Raw genomic sequence first — 27,715 nt, 5'->3', positions numbered from 1 at the left:
TTCCTTTCCCGAGGCACAAGTGGTTAGCACTTTTGCTAATTGGAAAATGGCTCTTTCTGCAAGACATCCCCCCCACCCCTTCCTCCTGGTGTCTCTAGAGAACTGCTAGTGCAAGACAACGCCATGTCTCCAACAGCCTTGGTGCTCAGTGGTTGCTAAAACCACAAGGGAGAGCAGCGGTCGCTAAGACCGCAGGACCAGAGAGTACCAGGAGCGGGGGGGAGGGAGGAAGTCTTTCGAAGGCGGGACGCTCTTGCCTCCCCACACACATGGCCCGGGGGGCGGGACCTGGTAGCACTTCTCTGCGTTTGACTGGTCACCCGTCTGGATTCGACTGCGCTCTCAGCCACTGGCGGAACTGGGACGAGAGAAGGTTCCGGAGGGCCAGAGCCTGAAATCTCTCGAAAGGGACTCTCGCGCTGTCTTGGGCTCTCTCTCTCCACCAACTCCCCGTGTTGGCAGGTGTAGCGCTGGATCCGGGACTGGTGATTCTCCTCTTCATTCCTCTCTCTCTCTCTCTCTCCCTCTCTTTCACTTCTCCTAAGGCTCTTGGGAGGCTGCGAGCACGGTGTCTAGCCGGGCTAGAGCAGAGGGCTAGTCTTTCTTTTTCCCCTTTCTGGGCTGTCGTTCCCCCCGGAGCTGGACGCTGGGTCCAAATGGGGGCTGGATGCTTGAGCCCTGGAGCTCTGGAGGTCATCTTGTCTCGTGCAACCGCCCGGCTGGAGGAGGGTCACCTAGCGCTGGTTGCCCAGCGTCCGCGGGCAGCAGCGTAACTGAGGAGGACGTTTTCCCCAGGATCTGGGGGCATCCGTCACTTCCCTGTGCCTGGCCTCGTGAGTCGCCCAGTCTCCCCTTGCCGTGGAGCAGCGGGGTAGCGAGTGGGCATGGCCCCGGGGCTGGAGAGGGGGGAGGGTGCCCAGGTGCCAGCCCAGCTGCCCGCATGATGCGCCCGTTGTTTTGCGGGGGGAAAAGCCCTATGCCCAGCTGGTGGCCTGGCTGCGGGAGGATAAGCAGGAGAATGAGGTAGGGCCGAAAGGGCTGGGGGAGAGCGGGTGAGTGCCCACGGGCCCTGGGGCGGGGGGGTGGGAGGAGGGCGGCAGCGGGCTCAGGGACTCGGACCCTTCCTTCTCCCAGGTGCTGCGTCAAGAAATGAAGAAACTTGAAGAGGCACTGGAGGAGGAGGAGGAGGCGTGGTGAGTTGGGCCCCTGGCCCCACACGGCTGTCTCTGCAGCACCGGGAGCGAGGGGGCTGCCAGTGGTGGTGCTAGGCAATGGGGTGGGGGGAATACGCAGCCCGAGGTGTGACAGGGAAGCCCAGTCCCTGCCTGGGGTGCTGAATGTTTGGAAGGGGACCGCCCGCGTGGCCCCCCTGGAGGTCTAGAACTCCTCCAAGCGAGCCCTGTTGCCTGCACCAGCATCAGAGGAAGAAGGAAGCAGAGGCGCCGGGGACTGTGCTGCCAGAGGTGGGGGAAGCATAGCGGGTAAGGGGGAGAGCCTGTGCCAGCCCCTGCCCCGGCCAGCGTGGGTCTCCCTGGGGAGAGGGGTCCACGGAGGTGCCAGCCACGCAGGGGCTATACTCCTGCGCGAGGCGGAGGCCAGGGGCACCGTGCAACTCCAGCTGTCCTGACTGCGCAGCAGTGCTTGACAAGCGTCCTCGCTCTGCCTCGACCTGTAGCAAAGGGACACGCTGGCGAGAAGACGCGGCTTGGTTTATTGGCTGCAGTGAGGGTCCCCACTGGGGCCCCTGGGGTCCGGTCCCGGGCAGTGGGTGGGATGGGCCAGACACCCGCTGCAGCTGACGGGGCTCGCAAGTCCAGGCTGCTGGGGAGCTGCTGGCCGGCTGTGGGCTTTGCAGCGGGGAAGTGCTCGGCATCGGTTTTCCCTGGGCCGGGCTGTTTGCCGGGCTTGCGGAGTATCGTGTCCCACCCTGCGCGAGGGAGCAATGAGAGACGGCTGGGGAGGCAGCCCGTGGGGCTCTCGGAACGGCCCCGTAGGCATCCCGTAGGCAAGATGGGCTTGGGATGCATCCAGCCTGCCCTGTCTCCCATCCCTCTTGTGCCCCACAGGACACTCGGCCTGCTCTTGGTCGGCGGCTTCGCTCTGGCTGCTGCGGTGCTCTACGCCTCCTGCTACGACCCCAAACTCTTCTGCCGCCTGCTGTTGCATGTGCTGCCTGGGGAGACCTACCGCAACCTGGCATATGCCCTGGGAAAGATGGTGCTCAGGGAGGGGCTGCTGCCTTTTTGGCAGCCTGCCCCTCCCCCCAATAAAACCTTTTCTACCTCACCTCCACGGGCTCAGGCGTGTTTGCTGGGGCACAGGGAGAGGGTCTTGCCCCGCGTGCCGGTCCCCGCAGCCCCTCGAGGGCAGGCCCAGCCCCGGCTGCTAGGCACTGGGTGCCGCCACTCTGCCCGTCGCAAGCCAGCTCCCCGCGTGCCAGCCTCACCTGCCCTCCCTCCCTCCCTCCGTCCCTGGAGTATTTATGGCGCTGAATAATCGGGTGGATCCACCGTCTTCTCAGGCCACGGTAGTTTTTTCACTCCGCCATTGGAGCCTGGCAACCATTGAGCAACGTGCAGGCCAACTCCTGTAAGTGTGGCTGAGGCTACTCAGGCTCCAGCAGCCGGGGCCACGTTTACAGGGAGGCCGGCAAACGTTATCACCCACAGCCCCCTAGAGCCCCCAAGCCCCTTCCTTTCCTCCCCACAGCTCCCCATGACGCCATAGCTGCCACCTGCCTTCCCACTCCGCAGCCCCCGTGGCCCCCACGCCCCTCCTTTCATGCCACAGCCTCCCAGCCCATGCCCTTCTCCCTCCCCACGGTCCCCACGACCCCGGTCTCCCCCTCCTCCCCATGCTCCCATCCCTGGTAGCCCCACAGCCGCCTGGCCCCATCCGCAGCGCTGCTGGCCCCACGGCCCCCTTGCCGGTTGCACCCCATCCCTTACGGCCCATTCGAGCAATCTCTTAGCCGGTGGCCCTGTCCCCAGTGCCCATGGCCCTGCTGACCCCACAGCCACCGGCCGGCACAGCCCCGGCTGCGCCCTGCCACCTTCTCCAGCCGCTCGCAGCTTTCGCTGCCGAGGGGAAAGGCCCTGTCGGATGGAGGCCGGAGCGACCTGGCCTGCCCACTCCTGAACGCAGCGCTGCTGCACGCAGCCGCTCAAAGGGCCAGAGCTGAAGCACGTGGGGCGCTGCCTGCCTGCCGCGTGCCCCTGCTGTCCCAAAAGCGGATTCTTTGCCCGGCGTGCAATAGGCCGAGCATCACACCCTCGGGAGAGACGCCGAGTATTTAGTTCAGGTTTGCGCAAAGCTGGGTGCTCGGTGGTTTCCCACAAATCAAGCACGCCCTCATACAAAACTGCAGCGTATTTATCAGGTGACATGATTAGTATCAACCCGCCCAAATTTACACTTAGTGGTTAGTGATTAACATTTCGACACTATTGCTTTACTGGATTGAAATGAGCCTCGCTTGCTATGGAAATTAGCACGCGTGCTCCTTTCGGGTGGGGGGTGGGGGGGCAGCAAATCTCTTTGGTCCGGAATTGAGTCGGCGGTCGCGATCTCCCCTCGCCACATTTCCCTTTCACCCAGGTTCTGCAGTTTTATCAAACTGCACGCTTCTCTGGCCACCGGCCCGTCTTTGGCGCCAAGATGGTCCCTTTTATCGCTCCCTTTGCTCTTCTTCAAGGCTAGAGCCCTTCATTTCCCACAGTTGCTTACTTCTCCAACGCTTTCGTATCTTTTAGCTCCCTCCCCAATTCCTTTCCCGAGGCACAAGTGGTTAGCACTTTTGCTAATTGGAAAATGCCTCTTTCTGCAAGACATCCCCCCCACCCCTTCCTCCTGGTGTCTCTAGAGAACTGCTAGCGCAAGACAACGCCATGTCTCCAACAGCCTTGGTGCTCACTGGTTGCTAAAACCACAAGGGAGAGCAGCGGTCGCTAAGACCGCAGGACCAGAGAGTACCAGGAGCGGGGGGGAGGGAGGAAGTCTTTCGAAGGCGGGACGCTCTTGCCTCCCCACACACATGGCCCGGGGGGCGGGACCTGGTAGCACTTCTCTGCGTTTGACTGGTCACCCGTCTGGATTCGACTGCGCTCTCAGCCACTGGCGGAACTGGGACGAGAGAAGGTTCCGGAGGGCCAGAGCCTGAAATCTCTCGAAAGGGACTCTCGCGCTGTCTTGGGCTCTCTCTCTCCACCAACTCCCCGTGTTGGCAGGTGTAGCGCTGGATCCGGGACTGGTGATTCTCCTCTTCATTCCTCTCTCTCTCTCTCTCTCCCTCTCTTTCACTTCTCCTAAGGCTCTTGGGAGGCTGCGAGCACGGTGTCTAGCCGGGCTAGAGCAGAGGGCTAGTCTTTCTTTTTCCCCTTTCTGGGCTGTCGTTCCCCCCGGAGCTGGACGCTGGGTCCAAATGGGGGCTGGATGCTTGAGCCCTGGAGCTCTGGAGGTCATCTTGTCTCGTGCAACCGCCCGGCTGGAGGAGGGTCACCTAGCGCTGGTTGCCCAGCGTCCGCGGGCAGCAGCGTAACTGAGGAGGACGTTTTCCCCAGGATCTGGGGGCATCCGTCACTTCCCTGTGCCTGGCCTCGTCAGTCGCCCAGTCTCCCCTTGCCGTGGAGCAGCGGGGTAGCGAGTGGGCATGGCCCCGGGGCTGGAGAGGGGGGAGGGTGCCCAGGTGCCAGCCCAGCTGCCCGCATGATGCGCCCGTTGTTTTGCGGGGGGAAAAGCCCTATGCCCAGCTGGTGGCCTGGCTGCGGGAGGATAAGCAGGAGAACGAGGTAGGGCCGAAAGGGCTGGGGGAGAGCGGGTGAGTGCCCACGGGCCCTGGGGCGGGGGGGTGGGAGGAGGGCGGCAGCGGGCTCAGGGACTCGGACCCTTCCTTCTCCCAGGTGCTGCGTCAAGAAATGAAGAAACTTGAGGAGGCCCTGGAGGAGGAGGAGGAGGCGCGGTGAGTTGGGCCCCTGGCCCCACACGGCCGTCTCTGCAGCACCGGGAGCGAGGGGGCTGCCAGTGGTGGTGCTAGGCAATGGGGTGGGGGGAATACGCAGCCCGAGGTGTGACAGGGAAGCCCAGTCCCTGCCTGGGGTGCTGAATGTTTGGAAGGGGACCGCCCGCGTGGCCCCCCTGGAGGTCTAGAACTCCTCCAAGCGAGCCCTGTTGCCTGCACCAGCATCAGAGGAAGAAGGAAGCAGAGGCGCCGGGGACTGTGCTGCCAGAGGTGGGGGAAGCATAGCGGGTAAGGGGGAGAGCCTGTGCCAGCCCCTGCCCCGGCCAGCGTGGGTCTCCCTGGGGAGAGGGGTCCACGGAGGTGCCAGCCACGCAGGGGCTATACTCCTGCGCGAGGCGGAGGCCAGGGGCACCGTGCAACTCCAGCTGTCCTGACTGCGCAGCAGTGCTTGACAAGCGTCCTCGCTCTGCCTCGACCTGTAGCAAAGGGACACGCTGGCGAGAAGACGCGGCTTGGTTTATTGGCTGCAGTGAGGGTCCCCACTGGGGCCCCTGGGGTCCGGTCCCGGGCAGTGGGTGGGATGGGCCAGACACCTGCTGCAGCCGACGGGGCTCGCAAGTCCAGGCTGCTGGGGAGCTGCTGGCCGGCTGCGGGCTTTGCAGCGGGGAAGTGCTCGGCATCGGTTTTCCCTGGGCCGGGCTGTTTGCCGGGCTTGCGGAGTATCGTGTCCCACCCTGCGCGAGGGAGCAATGAGAGACGGCTGGGGAGGCAGCCCGTGGGGCTCTCGGAACGGCCCCGTAGGCATCCCGTAGGCAAGATGGGCTTGGGATGCATCCAGCCTGCCCTGTCTCCCATCCCTCTTGTGCCCCACAGGACACTCGGCCTGCTCTTGGTCGGCGGCTTCGCTCTGGCTGCTGCGGTGCTCTACGCCTCCTGCTACGACCCCAAACTCTTCTGCCGCCTGCTGTTGCATGTGCTGCCTGGGGAGACCTACCGCAACCTGGCATATGCCCTGGGAAAGATGGTGCTCAGGGAGGGGCTGCTGCCTTTTTGGCAGCCTGCCCCTCCCCCCAATAGAACCTTTTCTACCTCACCTCCACGGGCTCAGGCGTGTTTGCTGGGGCACAGGGAGAGGGTCTTGCCCCGCGTGCCGGTCCCCGCAGCCCCTCGAGGGCAGGCCCAGCCCCGGCTGCTAGGCACTGGGTGCCGCCACTCTGCCCGTCGCAAGCCAGCTCCCCGCGTGCCAGCCTCACCTGCCCTCCCTCCCTCCCTCCGTCCCCGGAGTATTTATGGCGCTGAATAATCGGGTGGATCCACCGTCTTCTCAGGCCACGGTAGTTTTTTCACTCCGCCATTGGAGCCTGGCAACCATTGAGCAACGTGCAGGCCAACTCCTGTAAGCGTGGCTGAGGCTACTCAGGCTCCAGCAGCCGGGGCCACGTTTACAGGGAGGCCGGCAAACGTTATCACCCACAGCCCCCTAGAGCCCCCAAGCCCCTTCCTTTCCTCCCCACAGCTCCCCATGACGCCACAGCTGCCACCTGCCTTCCCACTCCGCAGCCCCCGTGGCCCCCACGCCCCTCCTTTCATGCCACAGCCTCCCAGCCCATGCCCTTCTCCCTCCCCACGGTCCCCACGACCCTGGTCTCCCCCTCCTCCCCATGCTCCCATCCCTGGTAGCCCCACAGCCGCCTGGCCCCATCCGCAGCGCTGCTGGCCCCACGGCCCCCTTGCCGGTTGCACCCCATCCCTTACGGCCCATTCGAGCAATCTCTTAGCCGGTGGCCCTGTCCCCAGTGCCCATGGCCCTGCTGACCCCACAGCCACCGGCCGGCACAGCCCCGGCTGCGCCCTGCCACCTTCTCCAGCCACTCGCAGCTTTCGCTGCCGAGGGGAAAGGCCCTGTCGGATGGAGGCCGGAGCGACCTGGCCTGCCCACTCCTGAACGCAGCGCTGCTGCACGCAGCCGCTCAAAGGGCCAGAGCTGAAGCACGTGGGGCGCTGCCTGCCTGCCACGTGCCCCTGCTGTCCCAAAAGCGGATTCTTTGCCCGGCGTGCAATAGGCCGAGCATGTCACCCTCGGGAGAGACGCTGAGTATTTAGTTCGGGTTTGCGCAAAGCTGGGTGCTCGGTGGTTTCCCACAAATCAAGCACGCCCTCATACAAAACTGCAGTGTATTTATCAGGTGACATGATTAGTATCAACCCGCCCAAATTTACACTTAGTGGTTAGTGATTAACATTTCGACACTATTGCTTTACTGGATTGAAATGAGCCTCGCTTGCTATGGAAATTAGCACGCGTGCTCCTTTCGGGTGGGGGGTGGGGGGGCAGCAAATCTCTTTGGTCCGGAATTGAGTCGGCGGTCGCGATCTCCCCTCGCCACATTTCCCTTTCACCCAGGTTCTGCAGTTTTATCAAACTGCACGCTTCTCTGGCCACCGGCCCATCTTTGGCACCAAGATGGTCCCTTTTATCGCTCCCTTTGCTCTTCTTCAAGGCTAGAGCCCTTCATTTCCCACAGTTGCTTACTTCTCCAACGCTTTCGTATCTTTTAGCTCCCTCCCCAATTCCTTTCCCGAGGCACAAGTGGTTAGCACTTTTGCTAATTGGAAAATGCCTCTTTCTGCAAGACATCCCCCCCACCCCTTCCTCCTGGTCTCTCTAGAGAACTGCTAGTGCAAGACAACGCCATGTCTCCAACAGCCTTGGTGCTCAATGGTTGCTAAAACCACAAGGGAGAGCAGCGGTCGCTAAGACCGCAGGACCAGAGAGTACCAGGAGCGGGGGGGAGGGAGGAAGTCTTTCGAAGGCGGGACGCTCTTGCCTCCCCACACACATGGCCCGGGGGGCGGGACCTGGTAGCACTTCTCTGCGTTTGACTGGTCACCCGTCTGGATTCGACTGCTCTCTCAGCCACTGGCGGAACTGGGACGAGAGAAGGTTCCGGAGGGCCAGAGCCTGAAATCTCTCGAAAGGGACTCTCGCGCTGTCTTGGGCTCTCTCTCTCCACCAACTCCCCGTGTTGGCAGGTGTAGCGCTGGATCCGGGACTGGTGATTCTCCTCTTCATTCCTCTCTCTCTCTCTCTCTCCCTCTCTTTCACTTCTCCTAAGGCTCTTGGGAGGCTGCGAGCACGGTGTCTAGCCGGGCTAGAGCAGAGGGCTAGTCTTTCTTTTTCCCCTTTCTGGGCTGTCGTTCCCCCCGGAGCTGGACGCTGGGTCCAAATGGGGGCTGGATGCTTGAGCCCTGGAGCTCTGGAGGTCATCTTGTCTCGTGCAACCGCCCGGCTGGAGGAGGGTCACCTAGCGCTGGTTGCCCAGCGTCCGCGGGCAGCAGCGTAACTGAGGAGGACGTTTTCCCCAGGATCTGGGGGCATCCGTCACTTCCCTGTGCCTGGCCTCGTGAGTCACCCAGTCTCCCCTTGCCGTGGAGCAGCGGGGTAGCGAGTGGGCATGGCCCCGGGGCTGGAGAGGGGTGAGGGTGCCCAGGTGCCAGCCCAGCTGCCCGCATGATGCGCCCGTTGTTTTGCGGGGGGAAAAGCCCTATGCCCAGCTGGTGGCCTGGCTGCGGGAGGATGAGCAGGAGAATGAGGTAGGGCCGAAAGGGCTGGGGGAGAGCGGGTGAGTGCCCACGGGCCCTGGGGCGGGGGGATGGGAGGAGGGCGGCAGCGGGCTCAGGGACTCGGACCCTTCCTTCTCCCAGGTGCTGCGTCAAGAAATGAAGAAACTTGAAGAGGCACTGGAGGAGGAGGAGGAGGCGCGGTGAGTTGGGCCCCTGGCCCCACACGGCTGTCTCTGCAGCACCGGGAGCGAGGGGGCTGCCAGTGCTGGTGCTAGGCAATGGGGTGGGGGGAATACGCAGCCCGAGGTGTGACAGGGAAGCCCAGTCCCTGCCTGGGGTGCTGAATGTTTGGAAGGGGACCGCCCGCGTGGCCCCCCTGGAGGTCTAGAACTCCTCCAAGCGAGCCCTGTTGCCTGCACCAGCATCAGAGGAAGAAGGAAGCAGAGGCGCCGGGGACTGTGCTGCCAGAGGTGGGGGAAGCATAGCGGGTAAGGGGGAGAGCCTGTGCCAGCCCCTGCCCCGGCCAGCGTGGGTCTCCCTGGGGAGAGGGGTCCACGGAGGTGCCAGCCACGCAGGGGCTATACTCCTGCGCGAGGCGGAGGCCAGGGGCACCGTGCAACTCCAGCTGTCCTGACTGCGCAGCAGTGCTTGACAAGCGTCCTCGCTCTGCCTCGACCGGTAGCAAAGGGACACGCTGGCGAGAAGACGCGGCTTGGTTTATTGGCTGCAGTGAGGGTCCCCACTGGGGCCCCTGGGGTCCGGTCCCGGGCAGTGGGTGGGATGGGCCAGACACCCGCTGCAGCCGACGGGGCTCGCAAGTCCAGGCTGCTGGGGAGCTGCTGGCCGGCTGTGGGCTTTGCAGCGGGGAAGTGCTCGGCATCGGTTTTCCCTGGGCCGGGCTGTTTGCCGGGCTTGCGGAGTATCGTGTCCCACCCTGCGCGAGGGAGCAATGAGAGACGGCTGGGGAGGCAGCCCGTGGGGCTCTCGGAACGGCCCCGTAGGCATCCCGTAGGCAAGATGGGCTTGGGATGCATCCAGCCTGCCCTGTCTCCCATCCCTCTTGTGCCCCACAGGACACTCGGCCTGCTCTTGGTCGGCGGCTTCGCTCTGGCTGCTGCGGTGCTCTACGCCTCCTGCTACGACCCCAAACTCTTCTGCCGCCTGCTGTTGCATGTGCTGCCTGGGGAGACCTACCGCAACCTGGCATATGCCCTGGGAAAGATGGTGCTCAGGGAGGGGCTGCTGCCTTTTTGGCAGCCTGCCCCTCCCCCCAATAAAACCTTTTCTACCTCACCTCCACGGGCTCAGGCGTGTTTGCTGGGGCACAGGGAGAGGGTCTTGCCCCGCGTGCCGGTCCCCGCAGCCCCTCGAGGGCAGGCCCAGCCCCGGCTGCTAGGCACTGGGTGCCGCCACTCTGCCCGTCGCAAGCCAGCTCCCCGCGTGCCAGCCTCACCTGCCCTCCCTCCCTCCCTCCGTCCCCGGAGTATTTATGGCGCTGAATAATCGGGTGGATCCACCGTCTTCTCAGGCCACGGTAGTTTTTTCACTCCGCCATTGGAGCCTGGCAACCATTGAGCAACGTGCAGGCCAACTCCTGTAAGCGTGGCTGAGGCTACTCAGGCTCCAGCAGCCGGGGCCACGTTTACAGGGAGGCCGGCAAACGTTATCACCCACAGCCCCCTAGAGCCCCCAAGCCCCTTCCTTTCCTCCCCACAGCTCCCCATGACGCCATAGCTGCCACCTGCCTTCCCACTCCGCAGCCCCCGTGGCCCCCACGCCCCTCCTTTCATGCCACAGCCTCCCAGCCCATGCCCTTCTCCCTCCCCACGGTCCCCACGACCCCGGTCTCCCCCTCCTCCCCATGCTCCCATCCCTGGTAGCCCCACAGCCGCCTGGCCCCATCCGCAGCGCTGCTGGCCCCACGGCCCCCTTGCCGGTTGCACCCCATCCCTTACGGCCCATTCGAGCAATCTCTTAGCCGGTGGCCCTGTCCCCAGTGCCCATGGCCCTGCTGACCCCACAGCCACCGGCCGGCACAGCCCCGGCTGCGCCCTGCCACCTTCTCCAGCCGCTCGCAGCTTTCGCTGCCGAGGGGAAAGGCCCTGTCGGATGGAGGCCGGAGCGACCTGGCCTGCCCACTGCTGAACGCAGCGCTGCTGCACGCAGCCGCTCAAAGGGCCAGAGCTGAAGCACGTGGGGCGCTGCCTGCCTGCCGCGTGCCCCTGCTGTCCCAAAAGCGGATTCTTTGCCCGGCGTGCAATAGGCCGAGCATGTCACCCTCGGGAGAGACGCCGAGTATTTAGTTCAGGTTTGCGCAAAGCTGGGTGCTCGGTGGTTTCCCACAAATCAAGCACGCCCTCATACAAAACTGCAGCGTATTTATCAGGTGACATGATTAGTATCAACCCGCCCAAATTTACACTTAGTGGTTAGTGATTAACATTTCGACACTATGGCTTTACTGGATTGAAATGAGCCTCGCTTGCTATGGAAATTAGCACGCGTGCTCCTTTCGGGTGGGGGGTGGGGGGGCAGCAAATCTCTTTGGTCCGGAATTGAGTCGGCGGTCGCGATCTCCCCTCGCCACATTTCCCTTTCACCCAGGTTCTGCAGTTTTATCAAACTGCACGCTTCTCTGGCCACCGGCCCGTCTTTGGCGCCAAGATGGTCCCTTTTATCGCTCCCTTTGCTCTTCTTCAAGGCTAGAGCCCTTCATTTCCCACAGTTGCTTACTTCTCCAACGCTTTCGTATCTTTTAGCTCCCTCCCCAATTCCTTTCCCGAGGCACAAGTGGTTAGCACTTTTGCTAATTGGAAAATGCCTCTTTCTGCAAGACATCCCCCCCACCCCTTCCTCCTGGTCTCTCTAGAGAACTGCTAGCGCAAGACAACGCCATGTCTCCAACAGCCTTGGTGCTCAGTGGTTGCTAAAACCACAAGGGAGAGCAGCGGTCGCTAAGACCGCAGGACCAGAGAGTACCAGGAGCGGGGGGGAGGGAGGAAGTCTTTCGAAGGCGGGACGCTCTTGCCTCCCCACACACATGGCCCGGGGGGCGGGACCTGGTAGCACTTCTCTGCGTTTGACTGGTCACCCGTCTGGATTCGACTGCGCTCTCAGCCACTGGCGGAACTGGGACGAGAGAAGGTTCCGGAGGGCCAGAGCCTGAAATCTCTCGAAAGGGACTCTCGCGCTGTCTTGGGCTCTCTCTCTCCACCAACTCCCCGTGTTGGCAGGTGTAGCGCTGGATCCGGGACTGGTGATTCTCCTCTTCATTCCTCTCTCTCTCTCTCTCTCCCTCTCTTTCACTTCTCCTAAGGCTCTTGGGAGGCTGCGAGCACGGTGTCTAGCCGGGCTAGAGCAGAGGGCTAGTCTTTCTTTTTCCCCTTTCTGGGCTGTCGTTCCCCCCGGAGCTGGACGCTGGGTCCAAATGGGGGCTGGATGCTTGAGCCCTGGAGCTCTGGAGGTCATCTTGTCTCGTGCAACCGCCCGGCTGGAGGAGGGTCACCTAGCGCTGGTTGCCCAGCGTCCGCGGGCAGCAGCGTAACTGAGGAGGACGTTTTCCCCAGGATCTGGGGGCATCCGTCACTTCCCTGTGCCTGGCCTCGTGAGTCACCCAGTCTCCCCTTGCCGTGGAGCAGCGGGGTAGCGAGTGGGCATGGCCCCGGGGCTGGAGAGGGGTGAGGGTGCCCAGGTGCCAGCCCAGCTGCCCGCATGATGCGCCCGTTGTTTTGCGGGGGGAAAAGCCCTATGCCCAGCTGGTGGCCTGGCTGCGGGAGGATGAGCAGGAGAATGAGGTAGGGCCGAAAGGGCTGGGGGAGAGCGGGTGAGTGCCCACGGGCCCTGGGGCGGGGGGATGGGAGGAGGGCGGCAGCGGGCTCAGGGACTCGGACCCTTCCTTCTCCCAGGTGCTGCGTCAAGAAATGAAGAAACTTGAAGAGGCACTGGAGGAGGAGGAGGAGGCGCGGTGAGTTGGGCCCCTGGCCCCACACGGCTGTCTCTGCAGCACCGGGAGCGAGGGGGCTGCCAGTGGTGGTGCTAGGCAATGGGGTGGGGGGAATACGCAGCCCGAGGTGTGACAGGGAAGCCCAGTCCCTGCCTGGGGTGCTGAATGTTTGGAAGGGGACCGCCCGCGTGGCCCCCCTGGAGGTCTAGAACTCCTCCAAGCGAGCCCTGTTGCCTGCACCAGCATCAGAGGAAGAAGGAAGCAGAGGCGCCGGGGACTGTGCTGCCAGAGGTGGGGGAAGCATAGCGGGTAAGGGGGAGAGCCTGTGCCAGCCCCTGCCCCGGCCAGCGTGGGTCTCCCTGGGGAGAGGGGTCCACGGAGGTGCCAGCCACGCAGGGGCTATACTCCTGCGCGAGGCGGAGGCCAGGGGCACCGTGCAACTCCAGCTGTCCTGACTGCGCAGCAGTGCTTGACAAGCGTCCTCGCTCTGCCTCGACCTGTAGCAAAGGGACACGCTGGCGAGAAGGCGCGGCTTGGTTTATTGGCTGCAGTGAGGGTCCCCACTGGGTCTCCTGGGGTCCGGTCCCGGGCAGTGGGTGGGATGGGCCAGACACCCGCTGCAGCCGACGGGGCTCGCAAGTCCAGGCTGCTGGGGAGCTGCTGGCCGGCTGCGGGCTTTGCAGCGGGGAAGTGGTCGGCATCGGTTTTCCCTGGGCCGGGCTGTTTGCCGGGCTTGCGGAGTATCGTGTCCCACCCTGCGCGAGGGAGCAATGAGAGACGGCTGGGGAGGCAGCCCGTGGGGCTCTCAGAACGGCCCCGTAGGCATCCCGTAGGCAAGATGGGCTTGGGATGCATCCAGCCTGCCCTGTCTCCCATCCCTCTTGTGCCCCACAGGACACTCGGCCTGCTCTTGGTCGGCGGCTTCGCTCTGGCTGCTGCGGTGCTCTACGCCTCCTGCTACGACCCCAAACTCTTCTGCCGCCTGCTGTTGCATGTGCTGCCTGGGGAGACCTACCGCAACCTGGCATATGCCCTGGGAAAGATGGTGCTCAGGGAGGGGCTGCTGCCTTTTTGGCAGCCTGCCCCTCCCCCCAATAAAACCTTTTCTACCTCACCTCCACGGGCTCAGGCGTGTTTGCTGGGGCACAGGGAGAGGGTCTTGCCCCGCGTGCCGGTCCCCGCAGCCCCTCGAGGGCAGGCCCAGCCCCGGCTGCTAGGCACTGGGTGCCGCCACTCTGCCCGTCGCAAGCCAGCTCCCCGCGTGCCAGCCTCACCTGCCCTCCCTCCCTCCCTCCGTCCCCGGAGTATTTATGGCGCTGAATAATCGGGTGGATCCACCGTCTTCTCAGGCCACGGTAGTTTTTTCACTCCGCCATTGGAGCCTGGCAACCATTGAGCAACGTGCAGGCCAACTCCTGTAAGCGTGGCTGAGGCTACTCAGGCTCCAGCAGCCGGGGCCACGTTTACAGGGAGGCCGGCAAACGTTATCACCCACAGCCCCCTAGAGCCCCCAAGCCCCTTCCTTTCCTCCCCACAGCTCCCCATGACGCCACAGCTGCCACCTGCCTTCCCACTCCGCAGCCCCCGTGGCCCCCACGCCCCTCCTTTCATGCCACAGCCCCCCAGCCCATGCCCTTCTCCCTCCCCACGGTCCCCACGACCCCGGTCTCCCCCTCCTCCCCATGCTCCCATCCCTGGTAGCCCCACAGCCGCCTGGCCCCATCCGCAGCGCTGCTGGCCCCACGGCCCCCTTGCCGGTTGCACCCCATCCCTTACGGCCCATTCGAGCAATCTCTTAGCCGGTGGCCCTGTCCCCAGTGCCCATGGCCCTGCTGACCCCACAGCCACCGGCCGGCACAGCCCCGGCTGCGCCCTGCCACCTTCTCCAGCCGCTCGCAGCTTTCGCTGCCGAGGGGAAAGGCCCTGTCGGATGGAGGCCGGAGCGACCTGGCCTGCCCACTGCTGAACGCAGCGCTGCTGCACGCAGCCGCTCAAAGGGCCAGAGCTGAAGCACGTGGGGCGCTGCCTGCCTGCCGCGTGCCCCTGCTGTCCCAAAAGCGGATTCTTTGCCCGGCGTGCAATAGGCCGAGCATGTCACCCTCGGGAGAGACACCGAGTATTTAGTTCAGGTTTGCGCAAAGCTGGGTGCTCGGTGGTTTCCCACAAATCAAGCACGCCCTCATACAAAACTGCAGCGTATTTATCAGGTGACATGATTAGTATCAACCCGCCCAAATTTACACTTAGTGGTTAGTGATTAACATTTCGACACTATTGCTTTACTGGATTGAAATGAGCCTCGCTTGCTATGGAAATTAGCACGCGTGCTCCTTTCGGGTGGGGGGTGGGGGGGCAGCAAATCTCTTTGGTCCGGAATTGAGTCGGCAGTCGCCATCTCCCCTCGCCACATTTCCCTTTCACCCAGGTTCTGCAGTTTTATCAAACTGCACGCTTCTCTGGCCACCGGCCCGTCTTTGGCGCCAAGATGGTCCCTTTTATCGCTCCCTTTGCTCTTCTTCAAGGCTAGAGCCCTTCATTTCCCACAGTTGCTTACTTCTCCAAACGCTTTCGTATCTTTTAGCTCCCTCCCCAATTCCTTTCCCGAGGCACAAGTGGTTAGCACTTTTGCTAATTGGAAAATGGCTCTTTCTGCAAGACATCCCCCCCACCCCTTCCTCCTGGTGTCTCTAGAGAACTGCTAGCGCAAGACAACGCCATGTCTCCAACAGCCTCGGTGCTCAATGGTTGCTAAAACCACAAGGGAGAGCAGCGGTCGCTAAGACCGCAGGACCAGAGAGTACCAGGAGCGGGGGGGAGGGAGGAAGTCTTTCGAAGGCGGGACGCTCTTGCCTCCCCACACACATGGCCCGGGGGGCGGGACCTGGTAGCACTTCTCTGCGTTTGACTGGTCACCCGTCTGGATTCGACTGCGCTCTCAGCCACTGGCGGAACTGGGACGAGAGAAGGTTCCGGAGGGCCAGAGCCTGAAATCTCTCGAAAGGGACTCTCGCGCTGTCTTGGGCTCTCTCTCTCCACCAACTCCCCGTGTTGGCAGGTGTAGCGCTGGATCCGGGACTGGTGATTCTCCTCTTCATTCCTCTCTCTCTCTCTCTCTCCCTCTCTTTCACTTCTCCTAAGGCTCTTGGGAGGCTGCGAGCACGGTGTCTAGCCGGGCTAGAGCAGAGGGCTAGTCTTTCTTTTTCCCCTTTCTGGGCTGTCGTTCCCCCCGGAGCTGGACGCTGGGTCCAAATGGGGGCTGGATGCTTGAGCCCTGGAGCTCTGGAGGTCATCTTGTCTCGTGCAACCGCCCGGCTGGAGGAGGGTCACCTAGCGCTGGTTGCCCAGCGTCCGCGGGCAGCAGCGTAACTGAGGAGGACGTTTTCCCCAGGATCTGGGGGCATCCGTCACTTCCCTGTGCCTGGCCTCGTCAGTCGCCCAGTCTCCCCTTGCCGTGGAGCAGCGGGGTAGCGAGTGGGCATGGCCCCGGGGCTGGAGAGGGGGGAGGGTGCCCAGGTGCCAGCCCAGCTGCCCGCATGATGCGCCCGTTGTTTTGCGGGGGGAAAAGCCCTATGCCCAGCTGGTGGCCTGGCTGCGGGAGGATAAGCAGGAGAACGAGGTAGGGCCGAAAGGGCTGGGGGAGAGCGGGTGAGTGCCCACGGGCCCTGGGGCGGGGGGGTGGGAGGAGGGCGGCAGCGGGCTCAGGGACTCGGACCCTTCCTTCTCCCAGGTGCTGCGTCAAGAAATGAAGAAACTTGAGGAGGCCCTGGAGGAGGAGGAGGAGGCGCGGTGAGTTGGGCCCCTGGCCCCACACGGCCGTCTCTGCAGCACCGGGAGCGAGGGGGCTGCCAGTGGTGGTGCTAGGCAATGGGGTGGGGGGAATACGCAGCCCGAGGTGTGACAGGGAAGCCCAGTCCCTGCCTGGGGTGCTGAATGTTTGGAAGGGGACCGCCCGCGTGGCCCCCCTGGAGGTCTAGAACTCCTCCAAGCGAGCCCTGTTGCCTGCACCAGCATCAGAGGAAGAAGGAAGCAGAGGCGCCGGGGACTGTGCTGCCAGAGGTGGGGGAAGCATAGCGGGTAAGGGGGAGAGCCTGTGCCAGCCCCTGCCCCGGCCAGCGTGGGTCTCCCTGGGGAGAGGGGTCCACGGAGGTGCCAGCCACGCAGGGGCTATACTCCTGCGCGAGGCGGAGGCCAGGGGCACCGTGCAACTCCAGCTGTCCTGACTGCGCAGCAGTGCTTGACAAGCGTCCTCGCTCTGCCTCGACCTGTAGCAAAGGGACACGCTGGCGAGAAGACGCGGCTTGGTTTATTGGCTGCAGTGAGGGTCCCCACTGGGGCCCCTGGGGTCCGGTCCCGGGCAGTGGGTGGGATGGGCCAGACACCTGCTGCAGCCGACGGGGCTCGCAAGTCCAGGCTGCTGGGGAGCTGCTGGCCGGCTGCGGGCTTTGCAGCGGGGAAGTGCTCGGCATCGGTTTTCCCTGGGCCGGGCTGTTTGCCGGGCTTGCGGAGTATCGTGTCCCACCCTGCGCGAGGGAGCAATGAGAGACGGCTGGGGAGGCAGCCCGTGGGGCTCTCGGAACGGCCCCGTAGGCATCCCGTAGGCAAGATGGGCTTGGGATGCATCCAGCCTGCCCTGTCTCCCATCCCTCTTGTGCCCCACAGGACACTCGGCCTGCTCTTGGTCGGCGGCTTCGCTCTGGCTGCTGCGGTGCTCTACGCCTCCTGCTACGACCCCAAACTCTTCTGCCGCCTGCTGTTGCATGTGCTGCCTGGGGAGACCTACCGCAACCTGGCATATGCCCTGGGAAAGATGGTGCTCAGGGAGGGGCTGCTGCCTTTTTGGCAGCCTGCCCCTCCCCCCAATAGAACCTTTTCTACCTCACCTCCACGGGCTCAGGCGTGTTTGCTGGGGCACAGGGAGAGGGTCTTGCCCCGCGTGCCGGTCCCCGCAGCCCCTCGAGGGCAGGCCCAGCCCCGGCTGCTAGGCACTGGGTGCCGCCACTCTGCCCGTCGCAAGCCAGCTCCCCGCGTGCCAGCCTCACCTGCCCTCCCTCCCTCCCTCCGTCCCCGGAGTATTTATGGCGCTGAATAATCGGGTGGATCCACCGTCTTCTCAGGCCACGGTAGTTTTTTCACTCCGCCATTGGAGCCTGGCAACCATTGAGCAACGTGCAGGCCAACTCCTGTAAGCGTGGCTGAGGCTACTCAGGCTCCAGCAGCCGGGGCCACGTTTACAGGGAGGCCGGCAAACGTTATCACCCACAGCCCCCTAGAGCCCCCAAGCCCCTTCCTTTCCTCCCCACAGCTCCCCATGACGCCACAGCTGCCACCTGCCTTCCCACTCCGCAGCCCCCGTGGCCCCCACGCCCCTCCTTTCATGCCACAGCCTCCCAGCCCATGCCCTTCTCCCTCCCCACGGTCCCCACGACCCTGGTCTCCCCCTCCTCCCCATGCTCCCATCCCTGGTAGCCCCACAGCCGCCTGGCCCCATCCGCAGCGCTGCTGGCCCCACGGCCCCCTTGCCGGTTGCACCCCATCCCTTACGGCCCATTCGAGCAATCTCTTAGCCGGTGGCCCTGTCCCCAGTGCCCATGGCCCTGCTGACCCCACAGCCACCGGCCGGCACAGCCCCGGCTGCGCCCTGCCACCTTCTCCAGCCACTCGCAGCTTTCGCTGCCGAGGGGAAAGGCCCTGTCGGATGGAGGCCGGAGCGACCTGGCCTGCCCACTCCTGAACGCAGCGCTGCTGCACGCAGCCGCTCAAAGGGCCAGAGCTGAAGCACGTGGGGCGCTGCCTGCCTGCCACGTGCCCCTGCTGTCCCAAAAGCGGATTCTTTGCCCGGCGTGCAATAGGCCGAGCATGTCACCCTCGGGAGAGACGCTGAGTATTTAGTTCGGGTTTGCGCAAAGCTGGGTGCTCGGTGGTTTCCCACAAATCAAGCACGCCCTCATACAAAACTGCAGTGTATTTATCAGGTGACATGATTAGTATCAACCCGCCCAAATTTACACTTAGTGGTTAGTGATTAACATTTCGACACTATTGCTTTACTGGATTGAAATGAGCCTCGCTTGCTATGGAAATTAGCACGCGTGCTCCTTTCGGGTGGGGGGTGGGGGGGCAGCAAATCTCTTTGGTCCGGAATTGAGTCGGCGGTCGCGATCTCCCCTCGCCACATTTCCCTTTCACCCAGGTTCTGCAGTTTTATCAAACTGCACGCTTCTCTGGCCACCGGCCCATCTTTGGCACCAAGATGGTCCCTTTTATCGCTCCCTTTGCTCTTCTTCAAGGCTAGAGCCCTTCATTTCCCACAGTTGCTTACTTCTCCAACGCTTTCGTATCTTTTAGCTCCCTCCCCAATTCCTTTCCCGAGGCACAAGTGGTTAGCACTTTTGCTAATTGGAAAATGCCTCTTTCTGCAAGACATCCCCCCCACCCCTTCCTCCTGGTCTCTCTAGAGAACTGCTAGTGCAAGACAACGCCATGTCTCCAACAGCCTTGGTGCTCAATGGTTGCTAAAACCACAAGGGAGAGCAGCGGTCGCTAAGACCGCAGGACCAGAGAGTACCAGGAGCGGGGGGGAGGGAGGAAGTCTTTCGAAGGCGGGACGCTCTTGCCTCCCCACACACATGGCCCGGGGGGCGGGACCTGGTAGCACTTCTCTGCGTTTGACTGGTCACCCGTCTGGATTCGACTGCTCTCTCAGCCACTGGCGGAACTGGGACGAGAGAAGGTTCCGGAGGGCCAGAGCCTGAAATCTCTCGAAAGGGACTCTCGCGCTGTCTTGGGCTCTCTCTCTCCACCAACTCCCCGTGTTGGCAGGTGTAGCGCTGGATCCGGGACTGGTGATTCTCCTCTTCATTCCTCTCTCTCTCTCTCTCTCCCTCTCTTTCACTTCTCCTAAGGCTCTTGGGAGGCTGCGAGCACGGTGTCTAGCCGGGCTAGAGCAGAGGGCTAGTCTTTCTTTTTCCCCTTTCTGGGCTGTCGTTCCCCCCGGAGCTGGACGCTGGGTCCAAATGGGGGCTGGATGCTTGAGCCCTGGAGCTCTGGAGGTCATCTTGTCTCGTGCAACCGCCCGGCTGGAGGAGGGTCACCTAGCGCTGGTTGCCCAGCGTCCGCGGGCAGCAGCGTAACTGAGGAGGACGTTTTCCCCAGGATCTGGGGGCATCCGTCACTTCCCTGTGCCTGGCCTCGTGAGTCACCCAGTCTCCCCTTGCCGTGGAGCAGCGGGGTAGCGAGTGGGCATGGCCCCGGGGCTGGAGAGGGGTGAGGGTGCCCAGGTGCCAGCCCAGCTGCCCGCATGATGCGCCCGTTGTTTTGCGGGGGGAAAAGCCCTATGCCCAGCTGGTGGCCTGGCTGCGGGAGGATGAGCAGGAGAATGAGGTAGGGCCGAAAGGGCTGGGGGAGAGCGGGTGAGTGCCCACGGGCCCTGGGGCGGGGGGATGGGAGGAGGGCGGCAGCGGGCTCAGGGACTCGGACCCTTCCTTCTCCCAGGTGCTGCGTCAAGAAATGAAGAAACTTGAAGAGGCACTGGAGGAGGAGGAGGAGGCGCGGTGAGTTGGGCCCCTGGCCCCACACGGCTGTCTCTGCAGCACCGGGAGCGAGGGGGCTGCCAGTGGTGGTGCTAGGCAATGGGGTGGGGGGAATACGCAGCCCGAGGTGTGACAGGGAAGCCCAGTCCCTGCCTGGGGTGCTGAATGTTTGGAAGGGGACCGCCCGCGTGGCCCCCCTGGAGGTCTAGAACTCCTCCAAGCGAGCCCTGTTGCCTGCACCAGCATCAGAGGAAGAAGGAAGCAGAGGCGCCGGGGACTGTGCTGCCAGAGGTGGGGGAAGCATAGCGGGTAAGGGGGAGAGCCTGTGCCAGCCCCTGCCCCGGCCAGCGTGGGTCTCCCTGGGGAGAGGGGTCCACGGAGGTGCCAGCCACGCAGGGGCTATACTCCTGCGCGAGGCGGAGGCCAGGGGCACCGTGCAACTCCAGCTGTCCTGACTGCGCAGCAGTGCTTGACAAGCGTCCTCGCTCTGCCTCGACCTGTAGCAAAGGGACACGCTGGCGAGAAGACGCGGCTTGGTTTATTGGCTGCAGTGAGGGTCCCCACTGGGTCCCCTGGGGTCCGGTCCCGGGCAGTGGGTGGGATGGGCCAGACACCCGCTGCAGCCGACGGGGCTCGCAAGTCCAGGCTGCTGGGGAGCTGCTGGCCGGCTGTGGGCTTTGCAGCGGGGAAGTGCTCGGCATCGGTTTTCCCTGGGCCGGGCTGTTTGCCGGGCTTGCGGAGTATCGTGTCCCACCCTGCGCGAGGGAGCAATGAGAGACGGCTGGGGAGGCAGCCCGTGGGGCTCTCGGAACGGCCCCGTAGGCATCCCGTAGGCAAGATGGGCTTGGGATGCATCCAGCCTGCCCTGTCTCCCATCCCTCTTGTGCCCCACAGGACACTCGGCCTGCTCTTGGTCGGCGGCTTCGCTCTGGCTGCTGCGGTGCTCTACGCCTCCTGCTACGACCCCAAACTCTTCTGCCGCCTGCTGTTGCATGTGCTGCCTGGGGAGACCTACCGCAACCTGGCATATGCCCTGGGAAAGATGGTGCTCAGGGAGGGGCTGCTGCCTTTTTGGCAGCCTGCCCCTCCCCCCAATAAAACCTTTTCTACCTCACCTCCACGGGCTCAGGCGTGTTTGCTGGGGCACAGGGAGAGGGTCTTGCCCCGCGTGCCGGTCCCCGCAGCCCCTCGAGGGCAGGCCCAGCCCCGGCTGCTAGGCACTGGGTGCCGCCACTCTGCCCGTCGCAAGCCAGCTCCCCGCGTGCCAGCCTCACCTGCCCTCCCTCCCTCCCTCCGTCCCCGGAGTATTTATGGCGCTGAATAATCGGGTGGATCCACCGTCTTCTCAGGCCACGGTAGTTTTTTCACTCCGCCATTGGAGCCTGGCAACCATTGAGCAACGTGCAGGCCAACTCCTGTAAGCGTGGCTGAGGCTACTCAGGCTCCAGCAGCCGGGGCCACGTTTACAGGGAGGCCGGCAAACGTTATCACCCACAGCCCCCTAGAGCCCCCAAGCCCCTTCCTTTCCTCCCCACAGCTCCCCATGACGCCATAGCTGCCACCTGCCTTCCCACTCCGCAGCCCCCGTGGCCCCCACGCCCCTCCTTTCATGCCACAGCCTCCCAGCCCATGCCCTTCTCCCTCCCCACGGTCCCCACGACCCCGGTCTCCCCCTCCTCCCCATGCTCCCATCCCTGGTAGCCCCACAGCCGCCTGGCCCCATCCGCAGCGCTGCTGGCCCCACGGCCCCCTTGCCGGTTGCACCCCATCCCTTACGGCCCATTCGAGCAATCTCTTAGCCGGTGGCCCTGTCCCCAGTGCCCATGGCCCTGCTGACCCCACAGCCACCGGCCGGCACAGCCCCGGCTGCGCCCTGCCACCTTCTCCAGCCGCTCGCAGCTTTCGCTGCCGAGGGGAAAGGCCCTGTCGGATGGAGGCCGGAGCGACCTGGCCTGCCCACTGCTGAACGCAGCGCTGCTGCACGCAGCCGCTCAAAGGGCCAGAGCTGAAGCACGTGGGGCGCTGCCTGCCTGCCGCGTGCCCCTGCTGTCCCAAAAGCGGATTCTTTGCCCGGCGTGCAATAGGCCGAGCATGTCACCCTCGGGAGAGACGCCGAGTATTTAGTTCAGGTTTGCGCAAAGCTGGGTGCTCGGTGGTTTCCCACAAATCAAGCACGCCCTCATACAAAACTGCAGCGTATTTATCAGGTGACATGATTAGTATCAACCCGCCCAAATTTACACTTAGTGGTTAGTGATTAACATTTCGACACTATGGCTTTACTGGATTGAAATGAGCCTCGCTTGCTATGGAAATTAGCACGCGTGCTCCTTTCGGGTGGGGGGTGGGGGGGCAGCAAATCTCTTTGGTCCGGAATTGAGTCGGCGGTCGCGATCTCCCCTCGCCACATTTCCCTTTCACCCAGGTTCTGCAGTTTTATCAAACTGCACGCTTCTCTGGCCACCGGCCCGTCTTTGGCGCCAAGATGGTCCCTTTTATCGCTCCCTTTGCTCTTCTTCAAGGCTAGAGCCCTTCATTTCCCACAGTTGCTTACTTCTCCAACGCTTTCGTATCTTTTAGCTCCCTCCCCAATTCCTTTCCCGAGGCACAAGTGGTTAGCACTTTTGCTAATTGGAAAATGCCTCTTTCTGCAAGACATCCCCCCCACCCCTTCCTCCTGGTCTCTCTAGAGAACTGCTAGCGCAAGACAACGCCATGTCTCCAACAGCCTTGGTGCTCACTGGTTGCTAAAACCACAAGGGAGAGCAGCGGTCGCTAAGACCGCAGGACCAGAGAGTACCAGGAGCGGGGGGGAGGGAGGAAGTCTTTCGAAGGCGGGACGCTCTTGCCTCCCCACACACATGGCCCGGGGGGCGGGACCTGGTAGCACTTCTCTGCGTTTGACTGGTCACCCGTCTGGATTCGACTGCGCTCTCAGCCACTGGCGGAACTGGGACGAGAGAAGGTTCCGGAGGGCCAGAGCCTGAAATCTCTCGAAAGGGACTCTCGCGCTGTCTTGGGCTCTCTCTCTCCACCAACTCCCCGTGTTGGCAGGTGTAGCGCTGGATCCGGGACTGGTGATTCTCCTCTTCATTCCTCTCTCTCTCTCTCTCTCCCTCTCTTTCACTTCTCCTAAGGCTCTTGGGAGGCTGCGAGCACGGTGTCTAGCCGGGCTAGAGCAGAGGGCTAGTCTTTCTTTTTCCCCTTTCTGGGCTGTCGTTCCCCCCGGAGCTGGACGCTGGGTCCAAATGGGGGCTGGATGCTTGAGCCCTGGAGCTCTGGAGGTCATCTTGTCTCGTGCAACCGCCCGGCTGGAGGAGGGTCACCTAGCGCTGGTTGCCCAGCGTCCGCGGGCAGCAGCGTAACTGAGGAGGACGTTTTCCCCAGGATCTGGGGGCATCCGTCACTTCCCTGTGCCTGGCCTCGTGAGTCACCCAGTCTCCCCTTGCCGTGGAGCAGCGGGGTAGCGAGTGGGCATGGCCCCGGGGCTGGAGAGGGGTGAGGGTGCCCAGGTGCCAGCCCAGCTGCCCGCATGATGCGCCCGTTGTTTTGCGGGGGGAAAAGCCCTATGCCCAGCTGGTGGCCTGGCTGCGGGAGGATGAGCAGGAGAATGAGGTAGGGCCGAAAGGGCTGGGGGAGAGCGGGTGAGTGCCCACGGGCCCTGGGGCGGGGGGATGGGAGGAGGGCGGCAGCGGGCTCAGGGACTCGGACCCTTCCTTCTCCCAGGTGCTGCGTCAAGAAATGAAGAAACTTGAAGAGGCACTGGAGGAGGAGGAGGAGGCGCGGTGAGTTGGGCCCCTGGCCCCACACGGCTGTCTCTGCAGCACCGGGAGCGAGGGGGCTGCCAGTGGTGGTGCTAGGCAATGGGGTGGGGGGAATACGCAGCCCGAGGTGTGACAGGGAAGCCCAGTCCCTGCCTGGGGTGCTGAATGTTTGGAAGGGGACCGCCCGCGTGGCCCCCCTGGAGGTCTAGAACTCCTCCAAGCGAGCCCTGTTGCCTGCACCAGCATCAGAGGAAGAAGGAAGCAGAGGCGCCGGGGACTGTGCTGCCAGAGGTGGGGGAAGCATAGCGGGTAAGGGGGAGAGCCTGTGCCAGCCCCTGCCCCGGCCAGCGTGGGTCTCCCTGGGGAGAGGGGTCCACGGAGGTGCCAGCCACGCAGGGGCTATACTCCTGCGCGAGGCGGAGGCCAGGGGCACCGTGCAACTCCAGCTGTCCTGACTGCGCAGCAGTGCTTGACAAGCGTCCTCGCTCTGCCTCGACCTGTAGCAAAGGGACACGCTGGCGAGAAGGCGCGGCTTGGTTTATTGGCTGCAGTGAGGGTCCCCACTGGGTCTCCTGGGGTCCGGTCCCGGGCAGTGGGTGGGATGGGCCAGACACCCGCTGCAGCCGACGGGGCTCGCAAGTCCAGGCTGCTGGGGAGCTGCTGGCCGGCTGCGGGCTTTGCAGCGGGGAAGTGGTCGGCATCGGTTTTCCCTGGGCCGGGCTGTTTGCCGGGCTTGCGGAGTATCGTGTCCCACCCTGCGCGAGGGAGCAATGAGAGACGGCTGGGGAGGCAGCCCGTGGGGCTCTCAGAACGGCCCCGTAGGCATCCCGTAGGCAAGATGGGCTTGGGATGCATCCAGCCTGCCCTGTCTCCCATCCCTCTTGTGCCCCACAGGACACTCGGCCTGCTCTTGGTCGGCGGCTTCGCTCTGGCTGCTGCGGTGCTCTACGCCTCCTGCTACGACCCCAAACTCTTCTGCCGCCTGCTGTTGCATGTGCTGCCTGGGGAGACCTACCGCAACCTGGCATATGCCCTGGGAAAGATGGTGCTCAGGGAGGGGCTGCTGCCTTTTTGGCAGCCTGCCCCTCCCCCCAATAAAACCTTTTCTACCTCACCTCCACGGGCTCAGGCGTGTTTGCTGGGGCACAGGGAGAGGGTCTTGCCCCGCGTGCCGGTCCCCGCAGCCCCTCGAGGGCAGGCCCAGCCCCGGCTGCTAGGCACTGGGTGCCGCCACTCTGCCCGTCGCAAGCCAGCTCCCCGCGTGCCAGCCTCACCTGCCCTCCCTCCCTCCCTCCGTCCCCGGAGTATTTATGGCGCTGAATAATCGGGTGGATCCACCGTCTTCTCAGGCCACGGTAGTTTTTTCACTCCGCCATTGGAGCCTGGCAACCATTGAGCAACGTGCAGGCCAACTCCTGTAAGCGTGGCTGAGGCTACTCAGGCTCCAGCAGCCGGGGCCACGTTTACAGGGAGGCCGGCAAACGTTATCACCCACAGCCCCCTAGAGCCCCCAAGCCCCTTCCTTTCCTCCCCACAGCTCCCCATGACGCCACAGCTGCCACCTGCCTTCCCACTCCGCAGCCCCCGTGGCCCCCACGCCCCTCCTTTCATGCCACAGCCCCCCAGCCCATGCCCTTCTCCCTCCCCACGGTCCCCACGACCCCGGTCTCCCCCTCCTCCCCATGCTCCCATCCCTGGTAGCCCCACAGCCGCCTGGCCCCATCCGCAGCGCTGCTGGCCCCACGGCCCCCTTGCCGGTTGCACCCCATCCCTTACGGCCCATTCGAGCAATCTCTTAGCCGGTGGCCCTGTCCCCAGTGCCCATGGCCCTGCTGACCCCACAGCCACCGGCCGGCACAGCCCCGGCTGCGCCCTGCCACCTTCTCCAGCCGCTCGCAGCTTTCGCTGCCGAGGGGAAAGGCCCTGTCGGATGGAGGCCGGAGCGACCTGGCCTGCCCACTGCTGAACGCAGCGCTGCTGCACGCAGCCGCTCAAAGGGCCAGAGCTGAAGCACGTGGGGCGCTGCCTGCCTGCCGCGTGCCCCTGCTGTCCCAAAAGCGGATTCTTTGCCCGGCGTGCAATAGGCCGAGCATGTCACCCTCGGGAGAGACACCGAGTATTTAGTTCAGGTTTGCGCAAAGCTGGGTGCTCGGTGGTTTCCCACAAATCAAGCACGCCCTCATACAAAACTGCAGCGTATTTATCAGGTGACATGATTAGTATCAACCCGCCCAAATTTACACTTAGTGGTTAGTGATTAACATTTCGACACTATTGCTTTACTGGATTGAAATGAGCCTCGCTTGCTATGGAAATTAGCACGCGTGCTCCTTTCGGGTGGGGGGTGGGGGGGCAGCAAATCTCTTTGGTCCGGAATTGAGTCGGCAGTCGCCATCTCCCCTCGCCACATTTCCCTTTCACCCAGGTTCTGCAGTTTTATCAAACTGCACGCTTCTCTGGCCACCGGCCCGTCTTTGGCGCCAAGATGGTCCCTTTTATCGCTCCCTTTGCTCTTCTTCAAGGCTAGAGCCCTTCATTTCCCACAGTTGCTTACTTCTCCAAACGCTTTCGTATCTTTTAGCTCCCTCCCCAATTCCTTTCCCGAGGCACAAGTGGTTAGCACTTTTGCTAATTGGAAAATGGCTCTTTCTGCAAGACATCCCCCCCACCCCTTCCTCCTGGTGTCTCTAGAGAACTGCTAGCGCAAGACAACGCCATGTCTCCAACAGCCTCGGTGCTCAATGGTTGCTAAAACCACAAGGGAGAGCAGCGGTCGCTAAGACCGCAGGACCAGAGAGTACCAGGAGCGGGGGGGAGGGAGGAAGTCTTTCGAAGGCGGGACGCTCTTGCCTCCCCACACACATGGCCCGGGGGGCGGGACCTGGTAGCACTTCTCTGCGTTTGACTGGTCACCCGTCTGGATTCGACTGCTCTCTCAGCCACTGGCGGAACTGGGACGAGAGAAGGTTCCGGAGGGCCAGAGCCTGAAATCGCTAAACAGGGACTCTCGCGCTGTCTTGGGCTCTCTCTCTCCACCAACTCCCCGTGTTGGCAGGTGTAGCGCTGGATCCGGGACTGGTGATTCTCCTCTTCATTCCTCTCTCTCTCTCTCTCTCTCCCTCTCTTTCACTTCTCCTAAGGCTCTTGGGAGGCTGCAAGCACGGTGTCTAGCCGGGCTAGAGCAGAGGGCTAGTCTTTCTTTTTCCCCTTTCTGGGCTGTCGTTCCCCCCGGAGCTGGACGCTGGGTCCAAATGGGGGCTGGATGCTTGAGCCCTGGAGCTCTGGAGGTCATCTTGTCTCGTGCAACCGCCCGGCTGGAGGAGGGTCACCTAGCGCTGGTTGCCCAGCGTCCGCGGGCAGCAGCGTAACTGAGGAGGACGTTTTCCCCAGGATCTGGGGGCATCCGTCACTTCCCTGTGCCTGGCCTCGTGAGTCGCCCAGTCTCCCCTTGCCGTGGAGCAGCGGGGTAGCGAGTGGGCATGGCCCCGGGGCTGGAGAGGGGTGAGGGTGCCCAGGTGCCAGCCCAGCTGCCCGCATGATGCGCCCGTTGTTTTGCGGGGGGAAAAGCCCTATGCCCAGCTGGTGGCCTGGCTGCGGGAGGATAAGCAGGAGAATGAGGTAGGGCCGAAAGGGCTGTGGGGGAGAGCGGGTGAGTGCCCACGGGCCCTGGGGCGGGGGGGTGGGAGGAGGGCGGCAGCGGGCTCAGGGACTCGGACCCTTCCTTCTCCCAGGTGCTGCGTCAAGAAATGAAGAAACTTGAGGAGGCACTGGAGGAGGAGGAGGAGGCGCGGTGAGTTGGGCCCCTGGCCCCACACGGCTGTCTCTGCAGCACCGGGAGCGAGGGGGCTGCCAGTGGTGGTGCTAGGCAATGGGGTGGGGGGAATACGCAGCCCGAGGTGTGACAGGGAAGGCCAGTCCCTGCCTGGGGTGCTGAATGTTTGGAAGGGGACCGCCCGCG

This window comes from Platalea leucorodia, assembly GCF_965183815.1.
Source record: "Platalea leucorodia genome assembly, contig: HAP1_HAP1_SCAFFOLD_66, whole genome shotgun sequence".
Taxonomy (NCBI): Eukaryota; Metazoa; Chordata; class Aves; order Pelecaniformes; family Threskiornithidae; genus Platalea; species Platalea leucorodia.
The sequence above is the reverse complement of the archived record's forward strand: the minus strand, read 5'-3'. Positions refer to the sequence as shown.